The sequence below is a fragment of the Hordeum vulgare genome, chromosome 2H (genome assembly GCF_904849725.1).
Source record: "Hordeum vulgare subsp. vulgare chromosome 2H, MorexV3_pseudomolecules_assembly, whole genome shotgun sequence".
Lineage (NCBI taxonomy): Eukaryota > Viridiplantae > Streptophyta > Magnoliopsida > Poales > Poaceae > Hordeum > Hordeum vulgare.
In genome coordinates this window covers 634,697,521-634,710,968 of record NC_058519.1, presented here as the reverse complement: position 1 = coordinate 634,710,968, position 13,448 = coordinate 634,697,521, and the positions used below count along the sequence as shown (strand labels likewise).

At 42.3% G+C, this 13,448-nt stretch overlaps 1 long non-coding RNA gene across 5 annotated transcripts; it reads right to left on the bottom strand.

Moving 5' to 3' along the window:
* Positions 1-2,402: 2,402 nt before the first annotated feature.
* LOC123428138 lies at positions 2,403-13,234 on the bottom strand. Of its 5 annotated transcripts, XR_006622486.1 has the most exons (9): positions 13,016-13,234; positions 12,738-12,930; positions 12,184-12,670; positions 12,001-12,066; positions 11,771-11,882; positions 4,843-11,558; positions 4,693-4,749; positions 4,397-4,614; positions 3,410-3,648 (listed from the first exon to the last, which is right to left on the bottom strand). It is a non-coding gene; the product is annotated as an uncharacterized LOC123428138 (long non-coding RNA). The 5 variants fall into 5 exon arrangements; XR_006622487.1 differs by lacking the exons at positions 12,001-12,066; positions 12,184-12,670 and adding an exon at positions 2,403-2,564 and having other exon boundaries at positions 3,264-3,648; XR_006622488.1 differs by lacking the exon at positions 12,184-12,670.
* Positions 13,235-13,448: the final 214 nt, after the last annotated feature.

Sequence of the window (13,448 nt, the reverse complement as noted above, 5' to 3'; positions counted from 1 at the left end):
TCTCCGCCGACACCCAAGCACTTCCCTCTTCGAGTCCGCCCGTCATGCCACCAGGCCATTGGCATTACACGATCCAGCATCGTCTCTTCCTCCTTCAGCAAGTCTGAATCCAAAGGGAAGTGCAGCTACCTCTGGTATCGGAGGTCGAGGAGGGGGAGATGAGGAAGGAGCCGTCGCCACAGGAGCGGGAGAAGGAGGCACCGGCGGTCATCGATCTTTTGGCTGGAGCAGCTGGACATCCTCAACTCCATCCGTTCGGAGTCGGCTGCGGTGGCCACACGTCGGATGGAGAAAGCATGGGTGACGCAGGCGGATCAGGCCATCTCCGATGAGGAAGAAGCTTAATACACTAATTAGTACGTAGGATATATTTTTCATGATTTGTATGGATATGAGGGATGAAATACGAGAGAGTTGGATGTTGAGAGGGAAATTTGAAGTGTGACCCGTCAATGTCCGCGGACAGGCCCAAACACGTCTGCGGACGTTTGAGGGATCGAATTTACAAGGTCTAGCTATGGAGAGACAGAGGGAACTCTCACCTAAAGGGAGGCATGAGATGGGCCGGCCCAGGTACGGGAGCTACAGTTTCTTTTTTGTTTTGTTTTTTCTCGTGTTTTTTATTCTCTTTTTTGCTTCGATTTCTTAATATCCTTTCAAATATTATAATGAATATATTAGAAAAAAACTTTACAGACACCATTTGAAAATCATATTAACCAAGCGTTAAAAAATTGTTAAATGCGTATAGAAAAAATATTTTTCACAAATATAAAAATGTATATAAGAAATATACAATGTCTGTGAACAAAGATGATCCCTAACGAAAAAATAATAATCAATTATTTGAAAAGAAATGTTAAACAAGTACATGCAAAACATTAAACGTGCATATAAAAAATGTTGACCATGTATTCAAAGAATTTTAATCTTGTTTTTGAAAATGTTAATAAAGCATTTAAAATAAGTTAAATCTGTATAGAAAAATATTGACCATGTATTAAAAATAGTTAAATCTTGTACTTGAAAATATTAATCCAGAATTTCAAATATATATTAAATATTTATAAATGTTAACTTTGTATTGGAAATATGTTATTAAACATGTATTACCAAAATGCATTAGAAATATACCTAAAATGTACAGTATGTACGGAGAAAAAACGATATATCCAAAAAATAAGTTAAAAATGCTAATCATGTTCTACAAAAACGCTAATAATGTATATAAAAAATATTTCACATGTATAAGAAAAATGTCGAATCTGTACTGATAGGAAACTAACATGTGTTCCAAATAAAGAAACCAGTGAAATCTTACCTAATAATAAAGAGGCTATCGCTTTTGTTGGAAAACCCATCGAGGTGATTTTACAAAAAAAACCATTACTGTTTATGACATTAAACTCGTAGTATATATTAAATGTTTCCAACCGAGGTGATTTTACAAAAAAGCCTTTACTGTTTATGACATTAAACTCGTAGTATATATTAAATATTTTTTAAAATACTCATATCTTTTAAACCGTAACTCCAAATTTAACATATTATATATGAAATTTGATTAGAAAAATATGTAGAATTTAAATATGATATTATTTTATCTGTTAAACGTTTAATAAAAATATTATCTAGGATGCAATCTTAATAAATAAGTCATTATCCGTCTTTCTTTCATACCGGTACTCATACAGGTTGGGGATAAACACGTCAACAAAATCAGGATTAGAGATGAAATTGAAGGTCACTTGACTGATTCTTCGTACTATGGAATCTACATGCAAGCCGTGCTAAAATAGAAGATCTATGAAATTTTAAACTGCATTTTTATAGGATAAGACCATCTTTATTTGTGTCGTAACTACAAATTCTCAGATTATAGAACATTTTTTATAAATTAAGAGCGTGTGTCGTGTGGTATTTCTTTCTCCCGTTGCAACGCATGGACCCTTTTGCTATTCATAATAATATGCAAAAAAAACGAAGAAACCAAAAATAAAAACAAGAAAACAAGGAGAAATTGAAAAACCGAAGAAACCAATGCACAAGAATGAAACTGAAATAAAAAAGACAAAGAAAACCATGGGAAAAACGAAGAAAGAACGTTAAACAAGAAACCTATGGAACCTGGAAAATAAATAAGCAAAAAGAAAAAAATGCATTAAAAACAAGAAAGAAACTTATGTCTAGTCCATGACTCTGATAACTGGACCCTTCCTTTAATAAGACACTTGAATAAATGTAAGAATTGGCTAGATGTTTGAGGGCAAAATTGTCATCTCACGCACCATGTATATTGGAAACAAAATTTAGAGTCAGTGTTAGACGGGGAAGAACCATATTTCCAGTGTCAAATAGGATAGAACAATTTATGGTAGTGTCAAACAGGGACAGCGTAATACTACTAATATTTTAATTTTCTTCCTCCTCCCCTATTGCTCCTATGGCAACGGGCAGCCCCTCCTCGCATCAAATCCCTTACCAGTAAGCTCTTGCAAACAATCCTTTCTCTTACTTCTAATTAACTAGATCACGAAGACGTGCATTTGCTTCGCCCGTCCATTCTAAGGCAAGAAAAAATATATTTAAGAAATAATTAGAAAATATTGAATGATGAATATAAATTAAACAATTCAGATTACAATATTTCACGTCCATATCCATAGAAAAAATTGGTTTGACCAAGCAGAGGCCACATGTCATTTTGAATACTTAGCATTGGTTTATCCTTCAGAAAAATAATACTTGACATCGGTTTTTCTTGCAGCACAGATATGTTACCGGTAAAAGATAACACCCGATTACGAAGCAGAAAAACATCAACATATTTGTCTATATTTGAAATTGAACATGCAAGGGAGAAATACGCAAAAACAAATGCATTCATTGCGAGGGATGTAAAGCTCAAGGTCGTTAGGTTGACACTGAACAAACAATAACTAACCATGTCATACTTGTAATGAACCAGAAGATGAGTTTCAAAAATATCCGAAGATTAGTTTCTTCTATAACCTACAATTTCAGGAAAAAAAAAGTGTTCATACCAATCATAAAAGTAACACTATTTATGACCTATATTATCACATACTTGTTCAGAAGTTTGACTACATGTTCATCTGTATGCAAACGTTCTTTATTTTTACAGGGCTTCAAACGCTTTGTTTGCACACAATATTTTTATTAGCAAGCATGTAATATAGGCACAATAATAATTTAAATAATAATGCGCAAGTATGTACACAATAGAAGTCGATATGTGTTACCTTCATTTTAAGCATGCACATAATCATGTGCCAAATAGTAAACCCTGGAGCAGGATAAGAATGCTGAAAAGGCTACTATCAAGTTTGCAGTTCACCAAAGTGTGACCTTGAAGCACATTACTCTGGAAATAGAGAAAACAAAGGTCTAATGTTCGAACACAAGTATCCATATTCGATATCATAACTGGACCATTACATCAATCACATCCTCATGTCATAGAAATACTGTCACAGGAAAACACGCCTAGGAAATGCCATGTGCAAGTTTTACAAAATAATCATATCACCATGTGATCCAATTTGCTGGTACCGTATCCTTACATTGCAAGTTTATGGTCAACAGAGGGTGGTACATCATACTCTAACTTAACATGGCCGGTGAGACCTGAAACATTAGATTGCCAAAATGTATCAGTAAACCAAAAAACCATCTAATCAAAGATAAATATATTGCAAAGTAACATTCATAAGCTATCTTCCATTGCAGTTACAAAGATGAAAAGTGAAGAGCCTCTTGGTATAGCAAAAAAAATGGAAGTATAATAATGTTGTACTCCATGTAAAGTGACCTTTTAAAGTCAGGATATGGAATACAAATCATTTGGAAAATGTCTTTTAGATCCTTTCATAAATTATTATTGAAGAATGGACTGCTAATGAACAAGTCTTGAGAAACTAACTGTTACACTCTCATGTGCCAAGTCTTGAGCTGCTCAACCTTGGAATTAAAAGCTCTTGCTAGAGAAAAAGATCATCCAAATTAGGGTGGCATATTAGTTTCTATATGAGGGAAGGCTAAAACTTCTCATTGTGTATTTCCCTGAAGTTTTTGACTGCAAATGTTTCTAATAAGGTTGGATTTGCATCAATGGGGAATGTGTGAGCAATTGATTCTATGTCTTGTTATCTGCAGCTCGTGTCCTTCACATCATGAGCCACACATTTTTAAATCTGCAGCTCGTCTCCTTGAACTCATGAGCCACACATTTTTAAATCTGGGCTATACTTCTAAGGCTGATGCAAAGCTCATTAAATTTTAATCAGTTAAAAAGAAGTATATTTGTGTCAATAGATCGTATAATCACTTGAGCACTAACAATATCAATTGGAAGTAAAACTTGTGTTTCTTTTACCTAGGTCCGAAGGGGGGCTGCAAACAAATTCCTGTGCTTCCATAGCACATCATAAAAACCATGCAAAGCATAAATCATGCGGCCGCAGGTGCTGCTGCTCTGTGACCTTGCCTTCAAATTGGGGAGCAGGGCGAGGAAACGAGGTGATAAGGCTGTGACCTGGTTCAGGTGTGCTTCCCAGCCTCTGGTGTTGTTGCAAATCATCACAATTGAAGAGCCTATCAATCACAATTCAGTAACCTGACACATCTGCATTATTATGCATGAATTAATCCACACAAAAAACAAAGACTTACTTGCTGCAAGAACTCGTCCGTGTAAACATGGTCGTGTGAGTCCTCTGACTAATCATCCTGCAATTACATTCAAAATGCCACCTTTCTTACCATCAACAACAATATGCATCATAAAAAAGGGATAAGAAATACAAGATGAACTCATCATACCGTTTTGCCGTTGGGGGACCTTTGGCGCCAGTGGGGAGGAAGATGACAGGACACCGTCAAGAAAGGAAGGAGGACAGCGGCAACAAGGGTTTGTGAAGGAGGAGACCGGCGTCGCGGATGAGAACTGTCCGAAGGCCGCAGAGCATCAAGGAGGCGATGTCGAGCATGGATAATACCTGTTGCGGACAACGCGAGAGAGGGATGGCGACCAAACAGAAACAGGGGCCACGAGTGTGGGATGTGGCGGATAGTGCTTTCACCGCATGGAGAAAAGGTGAACGTGGTAGTGGATGTGGGGTTATGTAGGCTGGCTAACAAACAACAAAAATTTCCCTTCAAGGGTATGAAATAACACGTGGTGTCACCTTTGTGATCCTAGTCGTCCAATAACACGATCCTACCGCAACCAGTGCAAAGGCGTCGTATGCCGCCGAGTCCCACACGAATCAAGAATTAAGATTAACATGGTTTGCAATGACATTGCACCCAATTTTCCATTTGCAAGGTCAAACTCATCTTTCGTCTTCCACGGGTGATGTTACCATAAGGTACTCTTCTTTTATGTCAACCTTTCAGCTCATGGTCAAACTCAGCTTTCGTCTTCCACGTGTAATGTTACCATAAGGTACTCTTCTTTTATGTCAACCTTTCAGCTCATGATCATAACTGGCAACAACTGAGTACATTGCCTTTGTGAAGGCTCGTCTTAGTCAGTAGCTCTTATGCCTTAATCCTTGGGGGTTAAGGTTTCTTCTACCTTTGATGGCTTCTTTACTTAATGAGATAAGTATATCCAGGATTTTCTTGCTCACATTGTTTTATTAGTGAGCGTAATGTTTAAACTCCTATGGAGCTCAACGTCCACCTCTGTGCTTCTAACGGAGAGCTTTCGTTTGATCTGGCACGATACCTTCATTTTGTTGGGAGTCTTGTCTATTTAGATGCCACTTGACCAAATATTTCATATCACGTTCACATTTTAAGTGAGTTTGTCTTTGCTCCCACTTCAATCCAATATAGTCACCTCCTCCATGTTCTACGTGGGACTCTCTCACCATCTTTTCTTCCCATGCTCAAGTTCGTCATGTCAACCAAGTAGATCCACGTGTAGACACCATATCTTCCCACAACAGTCCACCGTCATAGATGACGCATAGGCATAGGGCGGTTGATGATGCATTTCTCCTCCCAGTGCCCTCTTTCCTTCTTCCTTGCTTCCCCTATCACCATCCCCTTGCCCCTCAGCTCTGGGTCCATAGGTTGACGATAGTCGCACGTTCCCAACATCGTTTTCACACCTTCCCCCACACCTCCCATGTACTATCTATTGCTTGCCAGTCCGGCTAGGCATCCTTTGCCCGGCTACGAGTTGCTCTGTACACTGCCTTGTTCCTACATCTCGTGCTCCCATGCAGGTTGTCACCATAGCCACAAGCTCATGCACCACCACTGGTGGAGCAAGAGCACAAGCAGTCGGCATCGTCTCCGTCTTATGCGAGGACGCAAGCGTCCAGGGGCACGACGCTACCTGTCGCCAAGGCCTAGGACACCCTGCAAGGGAACGTGGAATGCGGAATCAAGTACGTGGCACACAACCCGCAAACAGGAGAAGAACGCCAAGCCGAATCAACGGTGAATGGATAGTGAGCGAGTTATGGGGAAACGATGAAAATGTTGTTAGGAGCGACACGCCCGCGCCATCCTCTGCCTTCTTTCCAATTGAACTTGCAAAGAGAAACCCTGAGTTGAGTTACTCGCCCAGTTTTGCCCTCAGGGTATGCTATAAGACTTGTCACTTTCTTTCCTCCAAACCACAAGGGAGGGCGTCCTTGCTCGATGCGAGGTTGTCTGCAATCAATAATCTCTTGCGAGGTGGCTTCGTACCAAAATTCCTTAAATTAACACTGTATGCGAAATTGCATGTGCTCATATTTCCATTTGCAGGGTCAAAATCATCTTTTCTCCTTACACATCGGGTCGGGTCATGCCCAATTCTCCCTCTATGACCACCTTGACCTCTACTAGCCCAGCTACCACCTCTTCCACACGTGCTGCTACCACGAGGTTGAGCAATGAACTCATTTCTAGGTTGGAACCACATCTAGATTGGAACCATCATAAAATCGCCAAACTGGAACTTCTTTGGATCATGAACCCCATCCTCGCATTGTTCTGTAACATGGCCAATCATATCGCAATTTACAAAGAATGCGACATCTTCTCGTATAGCACATGGGACATTTGGGGTGGATTACCTCTCTCAACATTCCCTAAGAACCTCAAAGAGGGCTTCTCTAGTTTGATCTTGACGCAGACTCAAACAATCTCACATACTCAACGCCATTTAGCCCAAGCTCCACATCTAACACTTCTCTATCTGGGAAGCCATTGCTCTAGCCACCATTGCACAAGAAGTCCGGTAGACCCATGATCCGTGCCCAAACACATATGGAGTTAAGGGAGACAAATCCCATTATACTCTTCAATTACCATAGCATGGTGCCTAAAGATCCAAGGACCCCTAGGCATGTTTGTGTTTCAATCCGAAAAAACAATTAAACTTTGCCGCTGATGTGTCATTGTCAAATGGTATGAATTTGACATCCTTTGCATGGACCCCAAGCTGGTATCTCGAGTCGACATTTTTGCTCGTGGTCTGGACCATCTGGAAGGAACACAACGCTCAGGTCTTCAACTATCGGCAATCTAGAGACAATGGCTGAATGATGAAGCTTGGATTTGGATTGCGGTTGGAGCCATATTTGGCACATATCTAGAGTATCATTAATGGTCTACTAACCGTCGTCAACGCCATGGTGCGAACATCAACATGGCATGCACCCTCTGCTTCAGTGCCCCCAAGAGTGCTCAACACTTTTTCACCAAGTACTTCTTCTCAACAGGCATCTAGAAATTCATGCTCGCCTCTTCGACATCACCTTTGGCGCACGGTTTTGCTCACATTCTAGACCACGTGGAAGGAGCACAACGCCCGGGTGTTCAACATGAGTAATATATTAGTTATGTACGGGGGGCTTTCTGCATATCTTACCATGCATGTACATGTATAGCCTATGGCCACATGGGAATACAAGTTGCATATTCTTAACATGGTATTAGAGCCTAGGTTTTCTTCCTCGCACACACGACTCGTGCTCTTCTTTAAATTGATCTCTATCCAAGTTTCCAATCATTTGTTCTCAGGCTAGTACACTCACGTGCAACCCCACCTCCCCGACCCATGTCAATGTCTTTTCCGACAATTGTCGTCGTCTCTCCACTGCCTCTAGGTCGGGGTTGTCTCTCCTTCGTTGTCCAGGCCTTTCCCGTCCCGATGAATTCCCACAAGTCGTCACTCGCGGCACGCCCTTCCAAGCTTGATACCTTCGCCTTCATCATGGTCACCCTTGTGGCCACCTGCGTCGTGCACGTAACAATAGGCTACCTCTCCGGCATCTTCAGGAGGTCATGCATTGTCACCATGTACATAAGGCAACGCCTCATTGCCATCTCTAGGAATCTGACACCCTGCCACTCCAATAGGTCGCGCCTCGTCGCCATCTCCAGTTGGTTGGCGCACAATCACAACCTCCGGACATTCGTTGTTGCATGCACGGTCTCACCTCCTCTTTTGCTCCACACAGGACCTCAACATCGAACTTCACAATCAGACTCGGACTCGACAGCCCATCCTGTCGACTGCCTTCTCTAGGGGACCATGCCCCTAAGCATGCGCCCTATTCCTTACTCTTACGTGCTATGCCGCTCTCTTCTTTCATAAGACGTAGCTAGTTCTGTAAAATAAATAGTAGAAAAAAAAGGTATTGGACTTCATTGGACAGAGTTCCTCTTCCTTTTTCGTCTAATGATATTACGTACATTGACCCCATCTTGCACATGCATCGTCCGTTGATGCTTGGTGCTTCCGCAAATTGTGTGGTGGCTCAATAGTGACGCCTAGTGACCTCTACAGAAGGTGATGGTCGCTCTATACAGACTATACTCGAAGCTTTCATCAGTAGTCTTTGTGCACATCACTCCACCCACTATGTCGCACACATGCGCCTTCCCTTCGCTCATGTGCCTACGATCTCATCTCCTCCGCTAAATTATACAACCAGTATTGGTCGTGCATCCTCTTCAGGTGATTCTACATCAACCAATTTAGCGGTGTCCTTCACCGCACAGGAGATTGCATGACTTTGACACATACTTCTCATGGTTCATTATTGCCCGATGCTTCTTCGTCGACCTCTTCCGTCGAGCACCTGACATACTTCTCCCGCTAGATGCTTCTTTTGGTTCGCCATTAATAGTTTTATAGGTTTTGTTAATTATTCTTTTGGTACTGAGACTACTTTTTATATCCGGATATGTTTCTGTGGATCCTTGGTATTGGAGTGTCTTTTCATATGACTCATGATTCTTCCAGTTTATCCTCTCCATTCAAACCTCTGGATTCTCATGTTCATGTTGTTACTGCTGATGGTACTTCCCTCTTGGTCAATAGCCGAGGCACTCTTAGCAGTTTGCCTTGTTATGTTCCTTCTTTTGCTCATGCTCCTTGACTTACCATGTAGTCCATTTCAGGTGATTAGATTGTTGACTCTTGGTATAGTCATTCTTGACTTTGAAAATTGTTTTGATTAGGATCATCACACGGGTGCTCTACTTGGTGTTGGCCCTCAGCGTTGTGACTCCCAAGGCCACCACCGCAAATCTCTTCGCCTCTATTGCCTCAAGAACCGGCCCTTTGTGGCTCTCATCTCTCATCTTTAGTTTCAACGTGGTCTTCTTGGATCTGTCTCTGGTGGTGAAGATTTAGAATGTCAAGTTTGTTAGCTTGGTAAACAAGTTAGCAAGACGGTGTCTCATCGTCCTTCCGGTATTGTTCACTCTGATGTATGGGGTCTAGCTCCCTTTGCCTCAAAAGGAGGTCATCGCTAATATATTATATTTATAGATGATTTCTCTCGGCACACAGAATATATTATGTCTTCTTGTAGTGAGGTCTGATCTCTTTGTAAGAAATTGGTGCCATGGTTCATACTAAGTTTTCCACTCCTATCCGTGTCTTCCATGCAGATTTTGCTCAACAGTATATGTCTCATTCGCTATGTTGATTCCTTGCTGAGCAGGGCACACTTGCTCAATTCTCTTGTCTTGGTGCTCAGAGTGGCTCATGTGTTGATGATCGTCAACTCCCTTTCACCTCACTTCTGGGTTGAGGTTGTGTCTACTACCGCCTATCTCATCAACATTCCGCCTTCCATTGCTCTGCAGGGTGACATTTCTCTCGTGTGTCTTTTCGATCATTCTCGTGACAACTCTAGCTTCCTTTGTTTGGTTGCATTTGTACATTCTTCTTGCCCCAATGAACACACCAAACCGTTTAGTGTGTTGAATGTGTCTTCTTATGTTATAGTGATGAGCACAAGGACTATTGGTGTTGGGATCTTGTCAGCCATCGGATGCACATTTCTCAAGATGTCACTTTTGATGAGTTTCATCCTTGCTATCCACGTCCATCCTCCATTGAAGATATTTATTTCCTCACTCTTCCCGATACATCTATGATTCATGAATTATCCCAGTCCACCCACGTGTCTTGTATTACTATTGTTGACCCATGTCGTTGTCACCCACGACTCCATTGTCCGAGGCTACCTCACCTCGATTGTCCACTGAGTTTTCTCCGGTGATTCCGCCTCATCCTCTTCTTTACCAAATTGGTCGTCTGTGTGTTGTGGATTCTTCTGATGCGCCATCTCCCTTGACTGTGATGCCTCCTTCCTCGTAATGCACCACCTTCAGCTCAACCTACTATGGTGCTCACATGCTTCCGCCTATTTACCTTATTCTGGCGCCACTCTTCTCAAGACGACTTCTTATCATGACACTATCAAAAATGCCTTTCTTAATAGAATGAAGCGTTCTACATACTACATGGGTAAGACATACTGGGAAAAGCAAACTCACAGCATCTCCATGTTTGTCTAAACAATTGTAGTGATATAAAATAGTGTCAAAAGAGTGCAACATACCACAACCATATAGTTGGAATATCATCATCCTGGAAGCAAGGCCACATGACTTAAAACTAGCACGAGTAGGAAGGCATCCTTGGAAATAGCACAAGACCAACATGAGTTGAGTATATATGCAAGTGCATATCATGGACGGTACACAAACTACATATATACAGTCGGAATTTCATGAAGGTGGCAGGCAGGGAATAAATTAAGTGGTGATACTACATCCCGAAACGAACAAGGCTGCTCCATGTGTTATGGGAAACTACGTACATATGTGTATATATATTCAGGTGTGCTGCCTGGTTGTTGAGTGCGAAGAAGTGTTTCAGACTTGGTGGGATGGGAAAACATGAACATGAGCTATATATATTCTATAAGTTGCTACTCAAAGACATATATTCAGCAAGTTACTATCACGCGGGGGCTACTAGCAGCATGCTAATCACAAGGCAGAGAAAAGAACAAACAAACAGTAGCAAGGATATAATGTAGCAGCCTAACCAGACAGCCATGGCATGATGGCTACGACGAGCACAGAGCAAGCACCGGAGGCAAGGAGAGGAGTTCATTGTGATTGTTTCTGTAGCCGCGGTCGCCGTCAGACGAAAGCAACGCCAAGGTGCCTGGCACGATGAAGCACTTCTTGTCTGCATCGGTGATGATGTTGTACCAAATCGAATCCTGCCGCACAAGAAGCACAAAAGAAATAACAAGATAATCATGAGGTCAAATCGAAAAAGAAAACAAGAAATCATGGACTCAAGCTTGGAGAAAACATGGGATGGAGAAAAAAACATGGGATGGCCTAGTTGAGGTAAGGTACAACAACAACAACGACGACCTAATTACAGTAATAAATAAGCATTCTATGCAAATAGGAGGCAGCAAGCCACCTTGACAATAACCAACTTGTTTGTCAATACACTCGTACACAGCTAGGAATGGGTCGTTTTTCTTTCTTCTCATAGAAGGGCATCGATCGGTCAGTGCGCAGAACATCAAAAGCTGAAACACGTACAAGAAGAATTCCTTAGCAGAGATAAGAAAATCAACTTATAAGAACTGAAGTCATGTACATCAACATGATCTGCTAATGTGCAGAGCACATTTGCAACACACATACACTTGATAATGTCCTGCTCACATGAGCACATCACGCACACATGGACTAGAGATGAACACAGACCACCTACATCAGAAGAGAATTGTTCGTAGTTATGTTATATGCTTAATATGATTAGAGCAATGGTAACTGGCTCAATGGCTCAGCTAGACATCCTAAACCCAGAAGAGCAACATAACCAACCTGATTAGAGCAGTACGAGCAGTATCAACCAGAGGACCAATTGCCCAATTATGAGACAAATTCACATGAACCAGCCCATCACAGGATCTATAGCAATCCATCGACCCATAGCACCTTGTTAACCAAATTGTGACCATCTATTAGAGTCCAAACCCTAGCGTGGTGGCTATTCCACATATGGTTGATCTATTATGAATTTAAAGGGTGCACAATATCCAGCTAGATATGTTCCACATATTCAGGAGCACATGCGGTTGGGATAGGCAACAGAATTACGACGAGGCAATATGTATATGTGTGTCATTCAGTTCACAGAAAACAACAATTCCATTACGTCAACTCTCAGATTTTGTTCTAAATAACCAAATTCACTCACGGATGTACACGCGTGTGAGAAGGTGAGCCAACATGAAAAACAAAATCTCTTGGGATTGATCCATCAGCCATGTCACGTATGCCATCTCAGAATGCAGTAACATGGATGGATCTGGGCCATTGGTTTTAGTCAGATTGGAAGGCTGGTGTTATAATGGAGCTAGGGTTTCGGATCTCACCTGGGTTAGGCAGCGGAGGTCACCGGAATAGATGGGTACGGGGTCGGTTCCTGGGGTCTTCTTGCTCCGGGAAGTAGTCCACGAGGTGCGTCGTGCCTCAGCAATCTCTAAGGGATCCTCCTTGATGATGTGGGGGCTCCGTCTTGCGGTGATAGAGCTCGGCCGGAGCATGGTGGGGCTCGAATAGCGCGTCCTGGTGTTATCCGGAGCAAGGGAATAGGTGAGAAAGGTGTGGCAGATCAAGGCGAAGAGTGGTCGCGGTGAGTCGAGGGGCTCACCGTTTGGCGAAGAAATTCGTCGATGGAGTCACCGAGACGGGCGGAAATCAGCGCGGTCGAGTGGCTCGATCTCGAGGGGTCTTGTGGGTTTCGTACCAGGGGAGCTCCGAGAGTTCGAGTCGGTGGCGGCGGCGGAGGCGGAGGCGGAGTCCGTCGCGAGGAAGGAGACGGGAGGTGGGGTCTGTAGGTCACAGAGAGAAAAGAAAATAAAGAAAAGAAAAGAAGAGAAGAGGAAAGAAAAAAGAAAAGACGTGAGGTTTTCGGCTAAGAAGCCAACGGGTGGGGCCGCATGGGCTCACGTGGGCGTGAGAAAGCGAACGACCACACTGTAGAAAGCGAACGACTGATGGCTGGGTAGCGTAGCACTAGCAACCTTGGTATTATTAGGGCATCTCTAACAGTAACGTGTAAAAAAAAATTGACAGCACTACAC